The 27617-nt window shown below is 32.6% G+C and overlaps 1 protein-coding gene across 1 annotated transcript in view; it reads left to right on the plus strand.

Moving 5' to 3' along the window:
* Positions 1-27617, plus strand: part of LOC127836268 (Na(+)/H(+) exchanger beta-like) — a 150231-nt gene that overhangs the window by 32666 nt on the left and 89948 nt on the right. The gene's annotated exons all lie outside the window — the stretch shown is intronic.

Here is a 27617-nt window from a genome sequence, read left to right on the forward strand (position 1 = left end):
TGTAAGGCTTGATAGCGTTCTTTTCAAACTAGGTATCAGATCAAGGTTCATACAACAATGATCGAGTTTCTAAATACTATTAAGTTTACAATGCAACTCTCTTGTGTGTGGAATTATTAATTAATACAATAGCAACATGATTTTTGTGTAAAATCTATCAAAATACCACCACAATCCAATACCGTAATTACTCAAGACTTTGGACACCCATTTAAAGCAAATATGATTAATTTCGTGCCTATAAATTTTCGGACATACGGATTTTATCCATAATTAAAGACTCTAAATTTTCGGACAGTCAATTTTACAGCAGTATTTTATCAGATTTCGTCCTGTTTTCGCTTATCATGTGACCCTTCGATCATCGTGTTTTTACAACCGGATTAAAGTCATAAAACCAGAAAGATGAATGCCTGAGGGCAATGGAGCATAACATTTGCGTTATTGGGTAACCGATAATAAACAATGGTTTCTTCAAACAGCGATTGAAATGATATCGTTTTAAGATAGCAAAATGTTTAATGTTTATATTTGTATGTATAATAGGTTTATTATTGCAAAGATGTGAAGTTGTATTTATTTGGGTGTGTATAAAACGCGGCATTTAACGCAGACTGCAATTTGCTGGCTGCGTTATCGGGCCATAAAACGCAGCCAATATAGACATCGTTGCAGTCAATATAGAAATCGTTGGCAAACGCAGCCAATATAGAAATAGAAGGAATACGCAGCCAATAAAGAGATAGAAGGCAAAAGCGTGTGAAGTTCGAGAATGACTGTATCAATAATTCGACGGTTTTAATTAACAGTTTATGTATGAAAGTGGTAAAGGTGCATACATTTTTTAAACTTATTGTTTTTCATCTCTTAAATGGCAGTATATTTGGGTGCTGGAGATTTCGGTAAATGACAAGTTCGGTAAATTGGATTTATATAGTAAATACCGTGGAGGTTTCGGTGTATAGATTTTTTATAGAGGTGTTATACCTACAATGAGGTGTTACTGACACCTATTATTGGCTTACAATAACATCAGGGGCATATATTTACAAACTAGGATTAATTTTGAGTTGAGTAATAAATGATATGCCTACGGTAAAGAATTAAGGGGCTTGAATGAGCAACCTCTGAACATCTTAAAACGAATTCTTTTAGGAAATTTAGGTCCCAAACCAAAAAAATGTAGATTGAATTTAAAATGAAAATCTAGTGAAAGTGAATTTACGATTTAAATAACTCAATAATATTTTTATAATAATTGGTGCGTTTATTTAAATAACATAATAGTATTTATAAATGATTATTTACGACGGAATCAATGTAAGATTTTCAATTACGTTTAATGCTATTAAAACAGGGTCTTGTAAAATATTGTAGACAAGATTAATTAAAAAATCATATCAAACAAAAACCATAAACAAATATGAAATAATTCGTTTGATATTAATTTCAGTTTAAATATAAATACTGCGATTGGCCGCTACAAAAATTGTGGATTGCTTCAAATTAAATGTCAAATTCCGAGTGCGTTTTATATATAACAAAGTTTTAATATTTCTTTCTGGTTGAGAAAAACAATAAAAAAAAACAATATATAACATATAATACGCGTACTAATTTATAAAAAGAAGTAAACTGATATGTGTTATGTTTTATAATTTTGTTAAATGCTCGTGCCATTGAATGTTGAGTAAAGCGTAGAGATGCGAACTAAATTACACATAATTTAAAACTGATAAAAATGACATCTAACATAACGCCAGCAGACACGACTGAATACACTGTGTATTAGCAACCTGCTGTGGTGATCCCTTTCTTATCAGCTCAAAACACAGGCACCTGGCTACTGTATTGGAACAATGGGATTGACGGCCGAAATAACTGATTTCATTTTTTGTCTGGACAAATCCGTTGAATAAAAAAATACTAACTTATTATCTTTGTAATCTGTTTAATGTACCATGTATTATATTTTATAAATTAGACATTTACAACATGGATACAATATATAAAGGACATATTTGAATCTTTTATTTCTTAAAAAAATCAGGACGTAGATACATTAGTGACACAGTACAATACGAATAAGAACATTAGCATCATTCAGAGTTTCCACATGTCTCTTTAATTTCATGTCAATTAATTGACCAACCATGCATTGAGCAACACTTACCTTAATTACTTGATAACACGTGAAAACCTTCTCTTCATCCTCCCTTAACTTTTTTGTTTGAAGATGGCCGTGATAATTTATATAATTACCCAATTACATAATTATTTTATTCATACCACAAATAATTAAATCTTATATTTTTGCACGTATTATTATTTTCTGAATCAAATTGAAAACATAATAATTTTTTATACGCACACAAGAGTAATTCAAAATGTATTAACATACTTTTATAAAATGTATAAAAATGTATGTATGTATAGATAATTGTTTGTACAGATTGAACGAATTGTTGTTTTTAACGCAGAAAATATAGACATCGCTTCAAATTGCAGACTGCGTTATCGGGCCATAAAACGCAGCCAATATAGAAATCGTTGCAGTCAATATAGATATCGTTGGAAAACGCAGGCAATATAGAAATAGAAGGAAAACGCAGCCAATATAGAAACAGAAGAAAAACGCAGCTTTATAGAGTCTGAGAATAAGGCAAAAACTTATTGATGTTGTTTGTGGCTAATTTTATGTTATCGAGATTTGCTAAGTGTGCATTTAATGATGAACAATTAGCTGCCAATTAATACTTCCCTTTGAATTTCAATCCAAAAGACCCTTAATTATGCCGGGTTTTTATTTGCTCAGAGGTCTTCTTAGCGATTTAAATTGCAACCTTAGGAAGGAAAATTCACACATAATTTTAAACAAATTGTTATATTTTAGCGAGTAACTCTTAGCCGTATATATTCATTTCGGATTTTTTTATCCATTTCATATCAGTGTTATTACTTGTAATATCAGTGCTGTCAGTGATAAGTGAGAATAAATTTAAGGATGATAACATACAACAAGGTACAATCCAATTCTTTAATGAGTTCGAAACGTATAATGCTTTGACTATATACATACTGGCTGCGCTGTCAACTGCCTTTCTACTTACGCATTTAATTTAAAGTAGAAGAAATAATAGAAATAACAACAACAACAATAATATTTACTATAATCACATGAGATCACATGAGAAGTAGTAGAGGTTGCAGTAATAGCTAGCAGTAGTAGATGTTGTTGTTGAACTATTCATAGTTGGTGTTGTACTTGAAATGGTAACAGTAGCATCAGCAATATATATCATCTGAATAAAATGTAAAACAACAGCTGCATTAGTTATGAAGAAGAAGATGATGATGATGATGGTGGTGGTGGTGGTGATGATGATGATGATGATGGTGATGATGATGATGATGATGATGATGATGATGTTGTTGTTGTTGTTGTTGTTGTTGTTGTTGTTGTTGTTGATGATGATGATGATGATGATGATGATGATGATGATGATGATGATGATGATGATGATGATGATGATGATGATGATGATGATGATGATTTTGATGATGATGATGCATTATAATGCATTTTTATTATTAGTAGTAGTAGTATTATAGCAGGTATGTGTATTAACGTTAATACACATGCCTGGATTATAGGTTATCATCAACACATGTAATGGATATGGTTTACTCTCGATTGTCCCACATTTTGATTTTTAGGATTCAAAATCGATATCAGAAAATGCAGGTAAGATGACTGCCTGGGGCTAAAATCCAACTACAGTTAGGTTCAATTTGTTGTCCACCATCTACAACTTCTACACTTCAGCATATCGTCAGTCTCGATAGAAAAGGACAAAACTGCATTTTGTAACAATCTGAAATAACATCCTTTTCGATCGATACCGACGATATACCGTGCGATGATTGAGTAGTTGTTCTCTCATTTCTGTTTATGTATTTACTAACATAAAATAAACAAATAAAATGATCCTCGATCAATATTTTATTTTTATTTTCTCCAGTAGCATGAAATATAGACTAACTTTAATAATAATCGTATATTTCAAAACCAATTGATTTAATACCCATAGAAAATGTAACAAGAATTTGCTCATATAACATGAATTTGTTCATAGTCAATTAAATTTCCGTACCTCATCAGCCTGTGCGCATTACACAGCATGATATAGCACGCAAATGTCCAACGATCCCAAAACTCAGACAACCCCATGGAAATGTTTCAACCCAAACAAGAAAATCAAAGATGTACAAAATATGAACAGGCATCCGCATACTGCACAACAGTCATAGTCTGATCAAGTAGGCGCCCCTTCATGGCAACAAGTTGTTGGTCAATGTTTCTGTACTTCCTTTTCTTGATGGGTCGGGTGCCCCCCGTTGAGTATTGTAGCTGTCGGATGTAGCTCAAGGATTCTATTTCTTGAAGTGTCCTGATGATACTGTATATGTTCGGGTGCGGATGATGGATAACTTTCTTCAGCATACTATGCTGATCTGCAGTTAGGTAGGTTTGTTACGGCTTAAATACTATCAACGGCTAATTTTTATACTTTGATCGATTACTTTATTAAACAATTGTGTGTTTATGTGACAAACAAAAAATATATAATTATCGTTTTACACTTTGATCGTAGTTAATCAAAGTAATACTTTAATTATGTTTATAGATTTATTAAACAATTGTGTGTTTATGTGACAAACAAATAATATATAATTATTGTTTTATACTTTGATCGTAGTTAATCAAAATAATACTTTAATTATGTTTATAACGCATGCATGTTTGTCCAGTTCTGGTATTACTGTTAAGTGTTTGAAGTGTAATTCGTGAACCGACCTATAACTTTACCCTTCTTACCCCTCTTCACACCTACATAAAGGGTGTATTGGTTTTTTAAATGTGGGACAATCGAGACGACACCATGGATATCAGAACCGAATTCACATAAAAATTGTTTCTATTGTCACGGGACGTTGTTATGATTCGCACATCAGACAGTCGGTTGTCATAGCAGTAGTGTACCAATATACAAGATATGGCTTTGCGATAAGAAATTAAAGGTCCCTTAGTTTACAGCGTTAAACATGGGTTTTCGTTTTAACAGGGCATATGTTGGTCCAAATAATATTCATGTTGTTAGGATTGGAAAGCGTTCTTCTTTAAACTAAATCCATTTATGTAATTAAAAACATTTGGCATCGCAGATTTGCTACATAGACAGAACTTAATATCATGTAAAAAATATCAGTAGTAATATAACTTGCAGTAGTAGTAGTAGTAGTAGTAGTAGTAGTAGTAGTAGTAGTAGTAGTAGTAGTAGTAGTAGTAGTAGTAGTAGTAGTAGTAGTAGTAGTAGTAGTAGTAGTAGTAATAGTAGTGGTAGTGGTATAGTGGTAGTAGTAGTGAGCTAAATAGCGGAAATTGCATAAATCTAAATACACACACGCACGTATGTACACACACACGCACACACAATAGCACTCACTCGAGTAATATGAGTAGTAGTAGTAATGCAGTTGTCTAGTATGAAAAGACAAAATGTGTTCAGCAAGTATTGAAAGATGAAAGTTCCTTTTTCAGCACATGAAGTTGGTATTTGCCATGTATAAATCAATCTGAACAAAAATATAATAGAATAATAAAACAGATACTAAATCGGTTTGTTATACTAGGTCCCTCAGTCAAGAGCCGTTTATAAATGTTTGTTTAAAATAAAGTTGCGTGTTACCAAAAAGCTATCAATAAATATGTCTATTAAAAAGTCTTTCGTGTAACCATATCGCTTTCATATTCGCATCGTATGATAAAATTGAACCTACGAATGTGACAACGGTAAATTGTTGTTCCAAATGCATATACAGTTTATAATTTGTTAACTTGTCTCTAAAAACGTTGTACAGCAGCGTAAGAAAAATAAACGTTCGGAAACGAACAATAAAATAGTGTAGCCGTAATCGATTAAAACGCAGTGTTTTTTCAATCGAGATTGTCCGTATTAAAGTGTTTTTTGATTGGATAGTAAGCTTTACAAAAACCAATGAGAATGATTGTAACAAACTAAATAAATGGCGGTTTATTATTGTGTTTAGGAAAAGCAGTTAACCGAAAGCTGTATGTCTCATCTGGTCATGATAAGTAAGGCATTATTTTGAAAGAGGAATGCAGTAAACAAAGATTACATACAATATTAAATAGCTCTCGAGCATATATTTAAACCATCGGTATAGGTTGTTTTAACTAGAGCTTCATGTAATAGGATCTTTTTCGGACTTACGGTAATTTCGGACAAATTCGTTTGTAACGTATTCAAGTTACTTGTACTGATATATATTTACATTTAAGGTCATTAGCACATACAGATATATGACAAATGAGACATAGAATAAATCGCAGATTTCAGATAATTAAGACTAGTAGGTGATTTAAAATTCCAATATATATTTATTATATAAGAGCATCAAATAAAACGCTGTTGCTGTATGCATATTTTTAACAATAGACGAGTTAACGAGTGACGTCACGCGCACCTGCAAAGTTTAGACTCCGCCCACTGGTTGGCAAAAAGAGATGGAGTTCATATAATCGCATATAGAGATGGTGATCATAATCATCGAGTTTATTGATAATCATGCACTGTATCAAATATAATTTTATAAATTATTTCTAAATAAAACATTAGCATGCAAGGAAATGCATTTTAGGAAAGATTGTATTGCTATTATTTGTTTTTACTAAACAGACTTGGGAGTAGAACACAATCTACAAGCTCGGTATTTGGTTACCACAAAGATCTTTCTGCCTAGCACATCATTTTAGATTAAAAAAATCTCAGAAAATGTAAATTCTTTAAGAATAAACTTAATTTAATGAAAGAATACAATTAAGGATGAACACAACAACAAATAGATCGATTTTATGTACGCAACATAGTTCTGATTTGAACGTTAATACATGACGTCTGTAAAAACTTACCATGGTACACATTAAATAAATTCACTTGATAAATGCAGGGTTCGACACTAAGGCACGTCCGACAGACATTGTCTAGTAAGATCGGTGGTCGGGCTAGTAAAACTGCGGGCTAGCTTGTCCGACTGGTCGTACATAAATAAAAAAAAAATGTATACTGATTCATATAACTATAAATCACTGCTGTGAAAACCTTCACTTTTAATGTGTAAAATTGCTATTGTATCCGTTATTTACATTTAAACAAAACTAGTATATTTAAATAAACGCGGAGCATTCACATGATTCATCGCTATTTTTAGACGCATAGTATATTTAAATAAACGCGGAGCATTCACATGATTCATCGCTATTTTTAGACACAAAGGAGAGCTTCCTGCAGAAATTGCTTGTTTCAATTGGTCAAGTTGTCATGAATATTAATGATTTTCTGCAGTGACGTAAAACTGTAGAGCATGATTTTACGACTTCTATCGAAAATCGGTATCGTCAATGTAAACATTTTTGCGTAGCAGACAAGATAATGTAATTTAAAGAATGGCTGTGTTCAAGTTCGGATTTTTGTGCGACAAATCAGTTAAAAAAAAAGAATCTGACACGAAACGTAAATATGAAGAAACACGAAAACGTCAATTTTATCCTAGATGGAAAATCGAGTCAGTTCCCATGGCTTGAATTTGATGAAGAAAAGCAAAAAAAAGGGTTATTTTATTGTTTTACTATATGCATAAAAAAATCTGGTGTTCACTGATTATTTACTGATCAATCCTGTTTAAACAGTTACATGACACAATTGTGTTCATTTGCTATGTCATATATGGTCTAGTAGACATCAGGTTCGGGCTAGTACATTTTTAGAGGAGCTGGTCCGACGGTCTTGCTGTAAAAAAAGTTAATGTCGAACCCTGTAAATGTAATTGTTTTTATTTAATTGTTCACACCAATTTTGACACTGTTTGTTTCATCATTTTAAACCCGGTGTTTAATTGCATGATTATCTCGTTATGATCGGATACTGTGCAGACAGTTACAAAGTAAACATGGTGTCATTAAACCAGGGACCTATACTTGGGATGCCTGCATAAACCACATGTGGCAGATGATTTTATGGTAATTAAACACAATTTATTATACCTTCATGTCATCTCTTGGCATATTGAGCAGTCATTTAAGCCAAATTTCAAAGCCAAAATATGTTACAGTTGCTTTAATAAAATATGTTAACATATTTCAAAAAAAAATGAAGATATTACTTCGAAATGGATTAGCAGGATTAAGTGTATATATATATATATATATATATATATATATATATATATATATATATATATATATTAGCCAGTTTAATCATAATATACATTGTTTAATAACTATAAATTTAAAATTTTGAGCAATTTTACTACTACAAAATTAATGTATTGAACGATTACCAGCATTTTTTAAATAAAATCGGCAATTACGTGTAAACATTGTAAGTTACAGCAGTGCACGAAACACCATCATGAAAGCAATCAATCAAAACTACTTGCGTAAAATAAATTAAATATATAGTGTTATTTATCATAAAATGCTTGATTGTTACATGTATCACTCCTTATCACTTAGTTAAAAAATTCAATATACATGCAAAGACAGTTCAATTTGCACAATATGCAGGGTGTTTTTACCATGTGTATGCTTAAAATAATCAATATCGTCATTCAATGGAAACGAAATGAAAATTCATTCAATGGAAAAGAAAATGATAAAATTTAACAAATGTTATGTATTCCGCTTTTTTAGGTTTTTGTTTTATAATTGGTTAAATGCACCTCTTACACATTCGATCGCTGATGAACAATAACAATATCCACACCACTTATAAATGTGATCAAATAAATATATGTTTCATTATTTTTGAAATATCATTTATAAAAGTCTTACTATAACAAAGATGACGGCTTATTTATTATCCCCGCAGGCTTGGCGAAATTGCCGGTCCGCCGGTCCTGACCGGCAGATTTCAATTTGGTCCGGCAGGTTTAACAGTATGTCGGTCCTGGTGACCGGCAAAATCTGAAATGATTGCAAACAAATCTTTTTTTTTCAAGTTGAAAATTCGAAGAGCAAATCGCTTACTACATCATGAAAATGAAATCGCTCGTTGTTTTGATGTTTGCTGTAGGTTTGTTACGTACAATTAGCAAATCCAACTTGTTACACAACACCTACTTTAAACTCGTTTGCAAAATCGCCAACTGCGTTCTAACAAAAAAGATCTTGATAGCTTTTACATATTTTTCGAGTAGGATAAGGACAATAAAATATGGTATCGTGATCAACACAACCATATGCATACGCCATTTTTCATAAGTGTAAAGAGTACAGTGCATTATGGGGCAGAGCTTTCATTGGACGAGCGAATTTAAATTTAGATTGAATGCAATACGATACATGTACAAAGAAATGTTTTTATTGCATCATATGCAGTGCCATGTAAAAAAACGTGCTTCCCGGGGACTTTCTGATACTGGTCAAAAATGAAAATGAATCTCTGTTAACAATTACACTGCGTTAGCATGTAAATAAATCGTCTTTTTTATTTAATTAATTACTAGTAAACGTTCTGAAAAATGAAATGCCTTAATCATTAAATGTCAGGTAACGTGTTTTGTACTGTGCGCAGTATATTTTAACAGCCGCTCCAAACTGCAATCATATTAAAGTAAGAATGTTTAAATCGTTTCGAATAACTTAAATTTGATAATTATTCGGCTTGCACATACGTTATTGAAATTATCGCACCGAACCGTTCTAATAGGGAATACATGTAATAAAAACTGACACGCGAATTTTTCACAACATGATTGACATTACACAACCGATTAACACCAATTAGCTGCCAGTGTAACCTCTAAGCAATTAAAATCAATTTAACGGCCGGTTGAATAAAGAGATCAAGATGTGATCGCTGCCATTTTTGAATTTTCTAGTTAAGTTGTTGTTGCTTTACGGTCCGGCTAAATTTTCTCCGGACCGACACATTTTCTGAAATGCCTGTCCGGATGACCGGCAGATTTTTTCTAATTTCGCCATGCCTGTCCCCGCCAAAATTTTTTTCAGAGGGGATATAGTAATTGGTCCTGTCCGTCCGTCTGTCTGTCCGGCTGAAACTTTGTCCGGAGCATAACTCCAAATCTATTCAATGGATTTACTTTAAACTTAGACTATAAACAGATGGCAACTAGGAGAAGTGCAGTGACCAAGAACCATAACTCTATTTACCTTACTTTTTTAATTATTTCCCTTTTTATATAATTATAAATAAAATTTTTGTCCGGAGCAAAACTCTAAATCTACTGAAGGGATTTACTTGAAACTTGAAATATAAACAGATGGCAACTAGGAAAAGTGCAGTGACCAAGAACCACAACTCTATCTACCTTAGTTTTTGAATTATCTCCCCTTTTATATGATTTTAAAATAAAGTTTTGTCCGGAGCATAACTCTAAATCTACTGAAGAGATTTACTTGAAACTTGAAATATAAACAGATGGCAACTAGGAGAAGTGCAGTGACCAAGAATCACAACTCTATCTACCTTAGGTTTTTAATTATCTCCCCTTTTATATAATTTTAAAGTACATTTTTTTTCGGAGCATAACTCTAAATCTACTGAAGGGATTTACTTGAAACTTGAAATATAAACAAATGGCAACTAGGAGAAGTGCAGTGACTAAGAACCATAACTCTATCTACCTTAGTTTTTGAATTATCTCCACTTTTATATAATTTTAAAGTAAATTGTTGTCCGGAGCATAACTCTAAATGTACTGAAGGGATTTACTTGAAACTTGAAATATAAACAGATGGCAAGTAGGAAAAGTCAGTGACTAAGAACCATAACTCTATCTACCTTAGTTTTTGAATAATATCCCCTTTTATATAACTTTAAAGTAAATTTTGTCCGGAGCATAACTCTAAATGTGCTAAAGGGATTTACTTGAAACTTGAAATATAAACATATGGCAACTAGGAGAAGTGCGGTTACCAAGAACCATAACTCTATCTACCTTAGTTTTTGAATTATCTCCCCTTTTATATAATGTAAAAGTAAATTTTTGTCTGGAGCATAACTCTAAATCTACTGAAGGGATTTACTTGAAACTTCAAACTTAAACAGATGGCAAGTAGGAGAAGTGCAGTGACTAAGAACCATAACTCTATCTACCTTAGTGTTTGAATTATATCCCTTTATTTAATTTCAAAGTAAATTTTTGTCCGGAGCATAATGAATTATCTCCCTTTATTTGTTTTTACAAATATTATTCTACTCTCTAAAACAAATGTTGTCATACAAGCAAACACATTTCGGCGGGGATTTGGCACTACTGTGACAAGCTCTTGTTTGTTTTTTTGTTTTTTTGCTGTATTTAGTCTTCCGATCACGTTTACTCTGATGCTAATAACTAATTCGTATTTTTATAAAGACGAAAATATATTTGTGAATAAAAAAATATTGTTACTAAATATAATCTATTTGCGCGATTATTTAAGTGATTTGATGTTTATTTCGGATTATTTTATCGTTTTATTGACTATTCAAAAGTCTTATATACATGTTTTACATTACTGTAACCAGTGTTTTTGCCAACCAGTCAGTGCGCATGCGCGGAAAATCCCCAATGTAAACAATAACAATTTAATCGTCTATACGGGAGTTTTGTAACTTAAGTAGATTCATATGAGCATGAATGCTTATGACCTATGGATAACCCATTAAGCTGAAAGATAATTTCCAATGGGGTCCATAAAACACACACTGAAATAGCAAAATGATTTAAAGATACATAACCATATGAACAAACACTAACAACATTATGTTGGTTATAGGGTTATACATAACCATATGAACAAACAACATATCCAATGTAAACTACTGGAGCAGACATTATCTTTCTAAAAAAACAAGTCTAAAAATAGAGTGTACTGATAGCTTGCTGATATTTTGTCTGCGTGTATTGACTAAAATGTATTTATTGAAGCAGCGCTTGTTCTTTAGTAGATTATTAAGGTGTAAGAATTGCTGATACACGTGCTTAAAAATAACGCTGCAGCGATACCAGTATATTGATGGCACAATAAGACTATGACCAGATCAAAAAAATATAGTTACGAGTTGGGCAATTAGTTTATTGGCACTGAGTGTCTAAGTCATGAGTTTTGTTTAATGACACAATTTAATAAACAATGCACTATTTATTTAAAGGTGCAGATAAACAAGTGTAATGCTCCCGAAGAATGTTTGGGCCAAACAATATCTAAGAAACAAAAAGGTATGTTCCTAAAAAACTCTTTAGTTTTTTTGTATAAGTAGATAAATACAGTCAATGTTATACCATTTTCAATAACTTTAATTTGTAGTGGTGAATTGTAAACATAATTGTCCTCAGTTTGTATTAAAAGTAAAATATCATCAGCTAGTATAGTGTATGAGTATATTTTATGTTGATGCTAATTAAATTGATGGAAATGTCTACTTGATTTTATATAACACTTATCTTGTGTGTAGAAAAATATAGGAAGATTTTTGATCCCCCACTCATCAGCAACAGACAGCCATTTCATTCAAGAGGATTATGCTTCTTATGTTTTTACTTTTCTTTCAGTTGATAAAAATGCAGAAAGATATGGCCAATTCATTGAAGGTGACGACATGCAGGTGTGTACTTATTAGCATAAGTTCTGACTTAGATATGATTTGTGAAAATCTTGGTTGATGACTTGTATTTAATATTAAAGAGGCCTTTTCACAGATTTTGGCATGTATTGAAGTTTGTCATTAAATGCTTTATATTGATAAATGTGAAAATTGGATCTAAAAAGCTCCTGTCGAAAAAACAAGAATGAAATTTAAAAAAGAAAACAAGTAACTCTGAACATGGCTTGAACCACTGACCCCTGGTGTAAAAGTCTTATCGCTTAGACCAATAGGCTATCCATTCAATCGTTACACGTTGCAACGCTTTATAATTTTCAAGTTTTTAAATCATCAAAAGATGCATATGATGGATATTTTAGAGCATGCTAAATGTTCAGTATTACTGTTTCCTGTCAAATATCATAACTACCATGAAAATATGCGATTCTGAAACATTTTTATTTTGTCAATTTACCAAAACTTTAAAAGGCCCCTTGAAAGAAATTAGAAACCTGACATATTGCCATATTAACTACCTATACAACTAGAAAAGTGTGTTTATCTTATTCTATTAAATTATTTATTTTCTTATAAACATGGGGTCAAGCTCTATAAATGTGTATATATTGCAATAAAATAATTGAGTACTGTTAGCTGATTTTGTTTACATTGAACATGGCCATACTTCTCTACTACCACCTGTGTATGGGGAAAATGTGTTTCCAACTGGTGTTTTCACTTCATAAATAGATTATTAAGAATTATCTTGGCAAATGCATATGGTATGGGTGTGTTTTAGCTAAAGTTAAAGAAACTTTAATAAGTTTCAAATGATTCAAATGTTTCTGATTCATTATCAGGAATAATTTAAAGTATTCTTATAACCTCACTATGTAAATGTTATTTTAAGAAAAATATATTGAAATTGGGTATTCTGATTGGTTTGTTTTGCACATTGACACTGTGTTATAAATTGCAAAATAATATTTAAAAATAAATGTATGTATATAACAATTTATGTACCAAAAGGACACTATTGCGGTACTACAATTAGACCTTTAATTACACATATTAATGAATATATAATGTACAAGTACATAATTGTGTTTTAGGTGTGACTGTATGCACGACTGTTACTGCTGCCTGGGTATTATGTGAGCAAGAAACACGTCTGGATTATAATTTGGACACACATGTACAGCTGTTTTGTGAATATGATAAATTATGTATGCTATATTTGCATTTTTGATGGGTTTTTATATGTTTAATGTTCAATACATCAGACAAACTCTGAAGTTTTTTTTTTAAATAGAATATTAATTTATAAAACAAAATCCCATGAACTACAACCATATGTTTATAGCTTTACACTTCAAGAACAACTATTTTTAGCTCATCTATTTTTTGAAAAAAAATTATGAGCTATTGTCATCACCTTGGCGTCGGCGTTGGCGTTGGCGTCGGCGTCCGGTTAAGTTTTGCGTTTAGGTCCACTTTTCTCAGAAAGTATCAATGCTATTGCATTCAAACTTGGTACACTTACTTACTATCATGAGGGGACTGGGCAGGCAAAGTTAGATAACTCTGGCGTGCATTTTGACACAATTATGTGCCCTTTTTATACTTAAAAAATTGAAAATTTTGGTTAAGTTTTGCGTTTAGTTCCACTTTTCTCAGTGAGTATCAATGCTATTGCATTCAAACTTGGTACACTTACTTACTATCATGAGGGGACTGGGCAGGCAAAGTTAGATAACTCTGGCATGCATTTTGACAGAATTATGTGCCCTTTTTATACTTAGAAAATTGACAATTTTGGTTAAGTTTTGTGTTTAGGTCCATTTTATTCCTTAAGCATCAAAGCTATTGCTTTCATACTTGCAACACTTACTAACTATCATAAGGGGACTGTGCAGGCAAAGTAATGTAACTCTGACTGGCATTTTGACAGAATTATGTGCCCTTTTTATACTTAGAAAATTGAAAATTTGATTAAGTTTTGTGTTTAGGTCCACTTTATTCCTACAGTATCAAAGCTATTGCTTTCATACTTGCAAGATTTATGAACTATCATAAGGGGACGGTGCAGGCAAAGTTATGTAGCTCTGACTGGCATTTGGACGGAATTATGGGCCCTTTATACTTAGAAAATTTAAAATTTGGTTAAGATTTATGTTTTGGTCCACTTTACCCCTAAAGTATCATAGATATTGCTTTCATACTTGGAACAATCACAAACTATCATAAGGGTACAGTAAAAGGACAAGTTGCATAACTCTGGTTGTCATTGTTATGGAATTATGGCCCTTTTTTGACTTAGTTACTTTTAATATATGGTTAAATTTTGTGTTTCGATCCACTCGAAGTATCAAGGCTATTGCTTTCAAACTTCAAATACTTACATGCTATCATGAGGTTACTGTACCTGGCAACTTGAATTTTACTTTGACCTTTGAATGACCTTGACTCTCAAGGTCAAATTATTAAATTTTGCTAAAATTGCCATAACTTCTTTATTTATGATTAGATTTGATTGATACTTTGATGAAACTACTCTTACCTGACATACCACAATAGACTTCACCCAAACCATCCCCCGTGCCCTCCCCCCCTCCCCCTCCCCCCCCTATTTTTTTTTTTTTTTTTTTTTTTTAAGATCATCTCACAAATGACCACCACACCCTCACACTATACCCCCCCCCCACTCCCCCCCCCCCCCCAATTTTTTTTTTGTTTTTTTTTTTTTTTTTTTTTTTTTTTTTTTTTTAAGATCATCTCACAAATTATCACCACACCCTCACACTATACCCCCCCCCATTTTTTTTTTAAAACGGTTATGTTTGAAATACCGTCCAACCATCGCACCCAAACCCCCCCCCCCCCCCCGATTTTTTTTTTTTTTTTTTTTCGCTTTTTTGGAAGATAATGTAATAAATGTCCACAACCCCACACTAAACACCCTTCTTCACTCCACTCCTCCCTCCTTTGTGATTGAAAATGAGAGTCCCTTCACCTTTAAAAAGAAAATAGATGAGCGGTCTGCACCCGCAAGGCGGTGCTCTTGTTGTGTATTATGATTATATATTTGTTAATGAGATACAATTTTGAGTTGAAATATTATGAATTTTGTTATGCCGGCGTAATATTCGATTTTGGTCTGTAAATAAGAAATTATTGGAAATGCCAGAGATTCGCTTATGAGTTGGAATGTTTTAAATTTTGTCACGCCGGCATAACATTTTAAATTTTTGTCTGTAAATAGGAAATGTTTGGACATTTATCAGCCATTCACTTTCTGTAGAAATGTTATGAATTTGTTACGCTTGTATAGCATTTAGGTTTGGGTCTGTGAATATGAAATTATTGGAAATACAAATGTACAAGAGATTAACTTATGAGTTGAAATGTTTGGATTTTTGTTAAGCTGGCATATTATTTTGAATTTGGGTCTGTAAAAAGCAATGATAGGAAACTTGAGAGCAATGCACTTTCTTTGGAAATATTACTTATTTTGTTATGCCGGCTTAACATTTGAGATTGGGTCTGTAAATAAGTAATTATTTGAAATGCAAGTAATTTACTTTTAATTTAAAATGTTTGGAATTTTGTTACGCTGGCATAACATCTTATGTTTTAGTCTGTAAATAAGAAATCATTCGAAATGCAAGTGATTCACTTTGAGTTGAAATGTTTGGAATTTTGTCACACTGGCATAACATTTACAGTTTTGGTCTGGAAATAAGAAATCATTAGGAATGCAAGCGATTCACCTTTGAGTTAAAATGTAATGAATTTTGTTAAGCTGGCGTAACATTTTTTTTGTTTTCAAAAAATTAGCATGTCAAAATTATCGCAAAAAACCCCTGTAAAACACCCCTTTTAATTGGGATTCATGGACATTCCATTTTTAAAATAGACAGATTTTTATGAATTTTGTGAGTTTGTACCGCCAGCGTAACATTTAAAGTGGAATGATTTATTTGGTGATGTTATAATGAACCTTTGTGAGTTTGTACCGCCAGCGTAACATTTTCAAAGAATTATCTGTCTATGTGATTATGAACCTTGGGGAGTTTGTACCCGCCGGCGTAACATTTTTATTTTTCTGTCAAAGTGATTATGAATTTTGTGAGTTTGTACCGCCAGCGTAACATTTAAAGTGGAATGATTTATTTGGTGATGTTATAATGAACCTTTGTGAGTTTGTACCGCCAGCGTAACATTTTCAAAGAATTATCTGTCTATGTGATTATGAACCTTGGGGAGTTTGTACCGCCGGCGTAACATTTTAGTTTTATTTTTCTGTCAAAGTGATTATGAATTTTGTGAGTTTGTACCGCCAGCGTAACATTTAAAGTGAAATGATTTATTTGGTGATGCTATAATGAACCTTAGTGAGTTTGTACCGCCAGCGTAACATTTTCAAAGAATTATCTGTCTATGTGATTATGAACCTGGAGTTTGTACCGCCGGCGTAACATTTTAGTTTTATTTTTCTGTCAAAGTGATTATGAATTTGTGAGTTTGTACCGCCAGCGTAACATTTTAAGTGGAATGATGCATTTGGTGATGTTATGAACCTTTGGAAGTTTCTACCGCCAGCGTAACTTTTTTTAAAGTGAAATTATTTATTTGGTGATGTTATAATGAACATTTGGGTGTTTGTACCGCCAGCGTAACATTTAAGTTGAATTATTTGTTGATGTTATACTGAACCTTGGGGAGTTTGGACTGCAAGCAAACGTTTTCAGTTAAATTTTTCTGTTGAAGTGATTATAAAATTGGAGAGTTTGTACCGCCAGCGTAACATTTTAAGTTGAATTTTTGAGTAGAATGAATTATTTGTTGATTTTATAAAGGCATTTGGAAGGTTGAACCGCCAGTGTAACATTTTTAAGTTCATTTATCATTTATATGATGATATTATAATGAACCTTTGGGAGTTTGTACAGCCAGCGTAACATTTTAGTTTATATTTTCTCTGGAAGTGATTATGAAATTTTGATAGGTTGTACTGCCAGCATAATATTGAATTATGTAATGATGTGATAATAAACCTTTGGGAGTTTGTACCGCCAGTGTAACATTTCAGTTCAATTTTCCTGTCTGAATGTAAGAAGGGTTGTACTGCCAGCGTAACATTTTTTGTACTTTCTTATAAAAACTGAGAAAAATTTGGGTTTATTCTAAAGAAATTTCTTTGAAAATGGCCATTTTAAAAGGGATTCTGTGGAAAATCCCTTTTTAAAATATAATCAATTTTTACCAGGATCAGTTAAAATACCTTTTTCAGCAATTTCTTTTTTTTTGGAGGGGGGGGGGTGGGTGGGGGTTGGTGGTTGAGTGGTATTAAAAATAATATGATGACTATTGATTTGATGGCGTGTTTTAAAGATTTGTTTACGAATTGTGGTGATTTTGTAGTCATAAAAATTAACACATCTTTTAAGAACGTACGACAGCCACAACAAATTAACACTTTTTGCAATTATATAAAAATATAAGTAGAACTACCATCACGATAATACCGTTAAGCTTTTAAATTTAACTTTTTAAATCGAAACATATATCTAAATGGCACGGACATGGTAATGAATGAAAAATGTTTTAAAGTATATCCAACTGCATTAGTTATCACATACATAATACAAACATTATGAGCAATATCATTTGGATGCATTGACCAGATTGTTTATTACAAATCATCTTTTAAGTAAAATAAGAAAGGACAAACACATTTTTTAAGACAGCCGAGTATCGTACTTTGTCAACTCTCAATGTGCCAGCTACTGCTCTTTGTTTGTAATACATATCGATCACTGAATCGATTACAATCATTGTAAAAAGATACAGTTTGTTTAACAAGAAATAAATGAATGTCGTATGCAGAAAATTATGAAATAATTAAATAGCTCTTGTCTTCTTATTATGGGTGTGTAAGTTGTCGAGATAACCGCAACTGCTTAACGCCAACGTTTCCTTACCGGTGATGTTCTGAAAGAAGCTTACTGACTGAATAATCATTTGTCTTGGTCGACATAATTTTTATGTTATTATATTTGCCAATTATTTGCATATTTTGTCTGATATATAAAACGTCAAACACCTTTTAACGAATATCAATATGCGCATTAATCTGAAACTTATGAAACATAACAAACATTGCCAAATGTAATACACTTGTGTAAATGACGATGCTAAAACATATCGTTAATGCCAACATTGCTTTTTAACATACATCAGGTAAGAAGCGTAAGTAAGAAACCTGGTGCATACTATCAAATTGATTGCTCTCTAATAAGACTGGCATGCGGCGTTCGTAAACAAATATCGCAATCCTGGCATGAACTGTTGACAACAACTGCGTAAGTCACTAACCATTAAACGACCAGAAATCACGGTAATTCAAAGATAGTCCTTATTTTTAATTTAATAAATACTGTTCCCCTATTCTTTCATTATGCATAAACGAACTAGTTGTTGTAAGTGTCACTTATCTGTATACGCAAGCCAATGTAATATCTCATTTTTTTGTAAAGCACATTAGCAAGAATTTTCTTTTAGGATGCAGACAGTGTGCTAGATGTTTTAGGGAATACATATTCTAGAACTATTTTCTCAGTGATTCAAGCGTGCTTTTGTGTAGTTCACATCTTTCTGAGCTTATGTATATTAATTGTTCAACATGTTTATCCTTTTTGTTTTGTCATTCATATTATGATTAAATTAGAACGGTGGACGAGTACGACGTTATTGACCCTCGCGTCCACCGTCACAGACCAATACGGTTCGAATATAATAATGCATTTATTCCAAAAATCGATATATAACCACGTTTACTTTGCACTCGATGTTTAGACATCCTGCGTAAAACACGAACATCGTTTTAGTTGTGTTGTGTGTTTTGCGCATTTGCTTTTGATATTTAGCAAGGAATTGCTCTGTTCTGGGCGATTCCGCTCTTCCGTAAATGTCTTCAGTATAATAACAAGTCTGTGTGTGTGTGTGTGTACGAACCAACCATTATAACACAGCATAATATAAATGTCAACTAGAGGATTGACTACAAGATAATGGAAATTAATATGAAACGCAACACGATCGGTCATTTAACGACGCACGTCACATCTGAGTTATAGTTCTTAATGTGAAGAATTTGAATTACATTAAAGATATGTTGTAATATAATTAAAATACTTAATTTGAATTATGAATCCAGAAATGAACATAAAAATATGAAACTATACTTTTATATTTTAAATTAACAACACTTTTTAATTATTGTCGACCTTAATCGTCATTGTATGTACATATGCATAATAACATTATATTATTTAAGTTGTTATTAGATTGTCTCAATGTTACATATTTCAGACGTATACAGTTCCCAAATGTCGATGAACTACTATAATGGTCGTATAATGAATAAACACATTTATTAAAAACAACATCATACAATAAACCTAAATAAACATGCGCAACACATAAACAACATCATACAATAAACCTCAATAAACATGCGCAACACATTTGAGCAAATTCGACAAATACGTATTGAATCTTTTTACATTAGATTGAACGAATAAACAAAATATGTTAATTTTCTGTATACATTATTGATCAACTTTGTGTACTGCTCTTTTCCTATCGTTGTTTACAATTATCTAAAATGACATTGAGCGACTACGCGCTGCGTGCGATGTAATGCTAAAACCTTTTAGTAACCAGCCGCAAACCTCGTGGCATTGTGCTAGACGAATAATTGACTTTGCAGTTTGTGAACTGGGTGCTTGAGGAGGTTGCAAAAGGTGAATGCACTTTATATAGCTTCATATACGATGCGGCAAAATACGCCTTTTATGACAGAATGTTGTTAATGAAACAAAAGAGCCTTTAGCTTTAAGTATTTTTTTTAATACGCGAAGGTCGGTTCGTAAACCGAGGGAACTTCGCGTTACTACTATTAACCTTATTTTGAGCGTCTATAAGGTTAGAGAGGCTACATACCGGAGCATTCTGAGAACACGAGATCGGAAATTCATATTAGATCCAATACCCGATCACATGCAAGTACGTATCAACAGTGCAATATAACTTGCAAAATATGCGTATTTGATCATAAAAACAGGTTACAATACGCCCATTTTCGGCTAGAGAAGTAAACATCACGTAATAAGTTGTTATTTCAATACTGTCTGTTCTGGAGGCTGTTGATGATTTTTGTGAAGTCACATGATTTCGGATTTTTTTTTATTGCGGACCTTGTTTTTGAACTTCTTCTATAGGTTTCATTAAACCGTGATTAAAGTGTAAAATTGAAGTATTGTGTACCGATTTTCGCGTTGCATTATTTGGCAGTTGATTTCAAATCAACGAATTGTCTTGTTTATCCTGTTTAACCCGATCTATGTAACAATATAGTTATAAGTATACTACGTTAAAAAGCACATTAAATGCAACTAAAACTCAGTTATATGACAAAGAACGATACATACCATAATGAGTTTTCAAAGATAAAATCTAGCTTCTACTCTACCTATGTGACCAATAGGAAAAAAAACAAAGAGAACTTAACACACTCATTAAATGGTAGATGGATCTTATGCTTTCTATAATTCATTCATAAATTTATGCTGGATGAAGGTTTGCCAGCGCGCCTTTGCAATAATACCTTACGAGACTAAGCTATAAGCAGTCCATTATTCTCATATTATTGCATAAGCTCTATCTATAATTCCCTCTGGCGGGGTGCAGAAACTTGGCAAAAGGAGGGCTTGAACGGGAGAAATCGTGTTTTAACAATGCGATTCACGTGCCGTTTAAGCCCTGTTATGTGTTTTTCATATCCATAATCTGGTCCACGCGCAGTTACTTCCCTTCTCCAGCCTTCGATGTAAGTGTTTATGCACCTTCAACGTTTCTGCTGTAAATTCCCAAATAATTCCTCATTTTTTACTTTGCGCGGCTGCATTTCAACTTTGCATTAATCCACTGTTTAAACACATTTTAAATCGAAAACTGCCTATTCGAAGGTCAAGCCTCGTCATTTCGGATGATGACCGAGTGAGGCATATGTAAAACACAACCTTGAACTGTATTGAAATAATCGAATTATTTTGTCGATGTCGAATGAACAAAACATATTTTTTTCAATGTTATTTAAAATTATTTTGGTATTGTTGATTTGTTTATGCAATAATAGCGAAAATACACATTTTTTTCGGACATGATCATCTGCGAGCGCTCTAAAAATCGCACTCGGGCTGGAACGGATTTTTTGAGCGCCCGCAGATGATCATGCCCACGAAAACGTGTATTATCCCTGTAATCTAGCCTAATACATTTTGTTCATAGAATGTATTTATTATTTTGCTGATGCAGAACGTGGCATATCTGGTTGCGTTGTGTACTTCAAACGATGATTAGTAATCATTCTGAATTAACTATGACAAACAGTTTGGAGAGGCGTAGGAGGAATTCGAATGAAAATACTTCTGTGTTTCTACGAGAAAAACAACACTTTAAGCAGATGGATCGCGGTACATGCTTTATAATAGGGAAAATCAATATAACGTTTTTTTACAGGAAGAGGGAGTAGACCAACGCAGTCAGCGTGTGTGGTTAGACAGGAGAGCAGATTAATACTATGTTAAAGTATCAGTGTGTCAAACGCGTAAGACAAGTTTTGTTATAAGCATGTTGATATTGTTTTATATATTGGATTGCCAAATGTATGTTCTCTTTTTAAAAGGTAAGTTCAGTGTGTGTACTTGACAAGCTACATAAACGTTATATCATATGTCAACTCAAAATTGGAAAGTGCTGATAATCAAATATGAGGTACACATATGCATTGAATATCTGCATTTATGTGTAAGCATAACAAATAATTGTGAAAATGCCAATTCCTGAAAAAAAGCCGACGAACATTAAACCATGTGTTGCTGTACATGTCTGTCATAAAGTTCTAAGTATATTTTCATATAAAGTAGAGTCTTCTTCCAAATGTCAAACAATTAACATGTGTTTGTCCGATGGCATTTTTTAGATATGTCGTATACAGTTATTAATATGAAGGAACGTATGTTGCATCAATGACATATTATAATCCGCCTTAATCCGATAAGCGGCTAATAAATTACTTGATTACTTTTTTTTATTGTGATGTTCCATCTTATGACCGAATTTCCCAGTGATTACGTGAATCATACATATAAATCACCGATCAATTATTTAGTTCACACTCTTTTGCAGGAAAATACCTGCATCTGAAATTATACATGTTACACATCTTTTGCGGACTATCGTTCATTCTCTGTGTTAAGTTCATAGTTTGTGTAAGGAACTTGAGGTTTTGGTTTTCTAAACCTCGCTAAGTAGACGTTTCAATAGATAATACTGACGTGGTCAGATCATTTAACACACAATTTGCAAGATTTTAACAACAACAGATATAAGTTTGTGTATAAGATCTTAGTTTAAAATTTAAAGCAGTTCACATACAAGTGGTTGCGCGGACGTTATTACTTATATGATATTTTTCACCGATCAGCTATCGTATCAAATACATTTTTTAAATGCCATCTCAGTGCGTTATTCACGTTTCGTTGTTAAATCTTTGACATGTATAGCTAACAATCAATTTACTATTTTCAGTTTTAACTTTAGATTAATCACTTTAAATAGGTATGTCATAACTGATTTGTTTCTCCTCATAGTCATCGCTAACATGTCAGTTTTGTTTTGATAACATGTGCGGCCTAGTTTATCGCAAGACAACACTCTAACTTGGAAAATGCTATGTAGAAAGACGCCGCTATAAAAATCATGCCAATCTTTGAATAACTTCATGCAGTCTCAGAAGTTTGTAAGCCTTATCTGTCACTTCGAAATTTCCCTGCCGCAGCTTTGGAAGCAGTTTGTCGGACGCAATGTGTTGGAATTAATGAGTGTGATATTGGTCTCTTTATGGAACTGTATAATCTGTCCCTGCTTATACAACTGTTGTCTCGAAAATAAGATCGTGTTAAATGGACGATGGACTTAAGCATAACATAACCGTAAGCAGCACATTATGGCAAATCCATCGACGTGGAGAATATGATACGAATGTGCTTATTGGATTGTTATAGGGCGTAGCACAATTCTTTGTACAGGACTGCTTAACTTGAAAGTTAATTAATGCACATAATGTATTTTATATAATTATATATAAGCAACTTATTGGAAGTTAACATTGATTTGTTTAAACTGTTTGATAGGACAAATGTGTCGTTATATCTAAAAGCAATATCACTAATGTTTGAATGTTCTTAAATATAGCTTTATTTCAATGAATATTATAAAAAGGAATATACAAACTTAATTTTGTTATCATTATGCAATACTATCATATAGTATTCCCTAAATTCAATCAGTCAATAAATCTGATCAATTCATAGGAACGAAGTAAACAAGTTGTTTCACACGATTGATATGCTGTAAATCGTTGGCAAATAACTGATGGGAATCTCTGATACGTTGTTAACTGTCGTTGAACCGGTAAGACTTGCTTATCAATGCCTCGCATATTCATAAAGCCTGTGCAATTAAGATCATTCTCTTTGTAATGATGTTTTTCTTTCTGCAACTGCCAATTAGTGCTATTGACATTTTTCTTATATCTCTGCAAAAAATTACCTTTGTTACTCTATGTACCACTGAGATCTTCCTATCAGATAGAAATGCCTATCGAGAGAAGGCTTTGGTAGTATATACCGTAGATATTAGAAATACTGGATGTACAAAAACACGCGAGCTATAACGTCACAGAAGGAAACGGTTCAGTTGGATATAATAATGTTCGGGATATTGAAATAACAGTGTATAGGGACGACGCGGATTATTTAGACGCTTGCCAAAGAAATAATTGGGCGTTTACGATACTTAAGTAAGTAAAAAGATTGCTTACGGGTTAGTTAATATAATTATTTTATCCCATTCTCACCGCGACATTGACGGTATAACACGTTGTGGAATATACTTGCTTGTATTCAACACTGTGGAATATACCTGTCGCGTGCACGGACTACTTTTTAAATGACGTCATGCGATATGCGCTAAAATTTGGTCGATATTGTTTGGTTCATTGATCGAATTATAAGAAATTAGAAGAAAATGTGCATATTTTGCAGAAATATATATATATAACATATTCAACAAAAGAAATGTTGAAATAAAATATAAAATTACACGATTTTTGTTTTGTTATTTTTTTATTTATATTTACTTTACCACTGAATGATTTTTCATAAGAAACACAGTCGACAAAACTTAAGCTTCAAAATTATACGACCTTCAACCTTTAAATCTAGTCATATGACATTTTTCGCCATCCGTATAATGAATCAGCTGATTGATGGCGTCATAAAATGACAAACTTATTGCGTCATTTTCCCCATTTTTTTGACGATTTATTATAAACGCGACTTACTTCACATGTTTTCTACATGTCGAGGGGTGAACGGAAGACTGTTGTAACTCATATTATATTAAGAAGGAGATACTGCAGTTTTCCGTTCAGCCCTCGATGTACTGTATGTCGACATATCTGAATTGTCAATTGATCACATTTTCCTTATTTCGTGTAATGTGCATTGTTTATAACCAAAGCATATACTTTTGACATTTAACTTAAATATTCAGAATGTACAACAAGCCATACACATATCGCACAGTTCATGAATAATCTGCTATGTTTGCTTTCCTATTTAATTCACGTTAGGCATAGAGCTGTGTAAAGTATAAGATGGTAAAAATAGAACCACACTGGAATTTGGAACGTCCCATTTTGTACACGGGTATTTTCTATTCATTTATCTGTTATCCACTGGAATGTTTTCCATTCTTTGTGTATTTATATATTAAATTATTTTCTCGTACAATAAGGGCATTTACCATAGATATATAAAACATTGTGCAAGTTTAAACATAATTATGTTTGTATGCAGAAATCTGCAAATGCAACCAAGTTTACCAACGGCTATTATTAGATAAACTGCTCCGGTTCATTTGAACAGCAGTAATTACTAATGTAGAGTACATGACGTAGCGTGTGACGAAGAAGAAAGTTTATCGCGTTCATAAACTCATTTGAATAAAGTGATAGAATGGCATAAGGGTCTTTATTTAACTATGCTAAAATAATTATTAAAGACCCTAGATGCAATATCGTCAATTATTGAGTTAAATGGATTATTAGATGGATTTTAAAGGATTATTAAAGGTAAGATACTAGTTCTTACGTGTTTTGATTTTTGTTTGTACTTTGGTCGTTCCCTGTTCTTGGGGAAATGATTTTAACATGGGCGCCATTGATGCATCGGATCACACACGGCATACCCATAACATCATATAAAAACACGTTATGCGCGTCCTTAAATTCGTCGTCCGAAGTCGGAAAACGTATTGCCCTGTATTTTGTCAAATAAAGTGTCCGTCGCTGCAATTGTCTGTTTACTCGTCAAAATTGTCAAGGTCTTCCATAGCTAAAGAAACTTCAACGTACAGTTTATTTAGTATTGACAGACCTGTACAAAGTCGCGCCAGTCAAAAATCGACATTTAAAGTTATGGTAGCCAGAACTATGTCGTCGATGGTGTACATGTATGTTGACATCGACAGCATTTTGTCAGGAGCAATCGCCGCCATATTGGATTTTGATCATTTTCTTTCGAAAATAAAATGAATTATAGTAAAGTAAAATCTTCTTTTCGCGGTCGTAATGTGTTAAAATTCGCATACTGCGTAAAATTGCATGTAGGCATATGGTGATATTTTTACTTGTTTTACAGTTTGTGTGTGAATTTTTTAAAGACTATTTTGCGTACCAGAACAAATACATGTATATCACTACGCATGGTTACATTTGTCAGATTTTAAGCGCTTTTATGACTGAATTAAAATTATTGTTAAGGTTATTAGATCTATTTATGTTAAATGTCACGTTGAAAAAATCAAATGGGATAAATAGAATACTAGGATTAGCGTTGAATACAGAGAAGTTTATGTTGCTCGGCTCGAACACCGAAAGCGCTCGCCAAGGCTCGCGCTTCCGGCGTTCTAAGCCTCGCAACATAAACTTCTCTGTATTCAACGCTAACCTAGTATTCTCTATTTGTCTACTTACTATTTAGCTCCATAATGCACCTAGAATGAACATATTCTGATTTAAATTTGACCGATTTGTTAACCGTGTCTTGTTGATACAGAAACGAAACGAGAATCCAAGGTAAAAATTATAAAATACGGTAGTCCGTGTTTATATTTATAGAAAGAAAACATATGTGTTGAATATGATCTCGCTTTTATTCAAATTGTGAAGTATTTTTAGAAAAATATTACCACTTTATGTAGACAAAACCCACAAAATCGTTGTTGCTAAGAAATAAACAACATCAATAGACGTTATATTTAAGTGTTGAATAGCCTGCTGTAAATATTGAACTTTTCCTTATAATAAGCACCCCTGTTAAATACTGCTTTGATAGAATGTATGAGCGAGTGAAGTGTTATTGTGAATTGAAGTTTGCTACAAGTGTTTCCGGTAAAGACATTTTGGGTCTTAAGCGGAAATAGAAAGTGAACTTTGAAATCTATGCAATCTATCTTAATATATCTGTACATTATACATGATCGTTAATGCCAAAACATGTACTAGAATATACGTGGATTGTGGATCTGCTTGAAAGTCTACCGTAAAAAGTAGTTTGATAATATATGCCAGTATTGTTATGGATTTTTTGTTTCGTGTTTTTTCCCTGATTTTAATGCTGAGATGTTTTTCTTCAGCCAGTGAGTAAATATGTAAAATAATAATCTGATTAAAACGCCATCAGCCTTCAAACAATATGAATAAATAAGCTACTGGCTTCGTTTACTTTGCTAATAAGATCATTTTGATATTAA

This window comes from Dreissena polymorpha, chromosome 6, assembly GCF_020536995.1.
Source record: "Dreissena polymorpha isolate Duluth1 chromosome 6, UMN_Dpol_1.0, whole genome shotgun sequence".
Taxonomy (NCBI): domain Eukaryota; kingdom Metazoa; phylum Mollusca; class Bivalvia; order Myida; family Dreissenidae; genus Dreissena; species Dreissena polymorpha.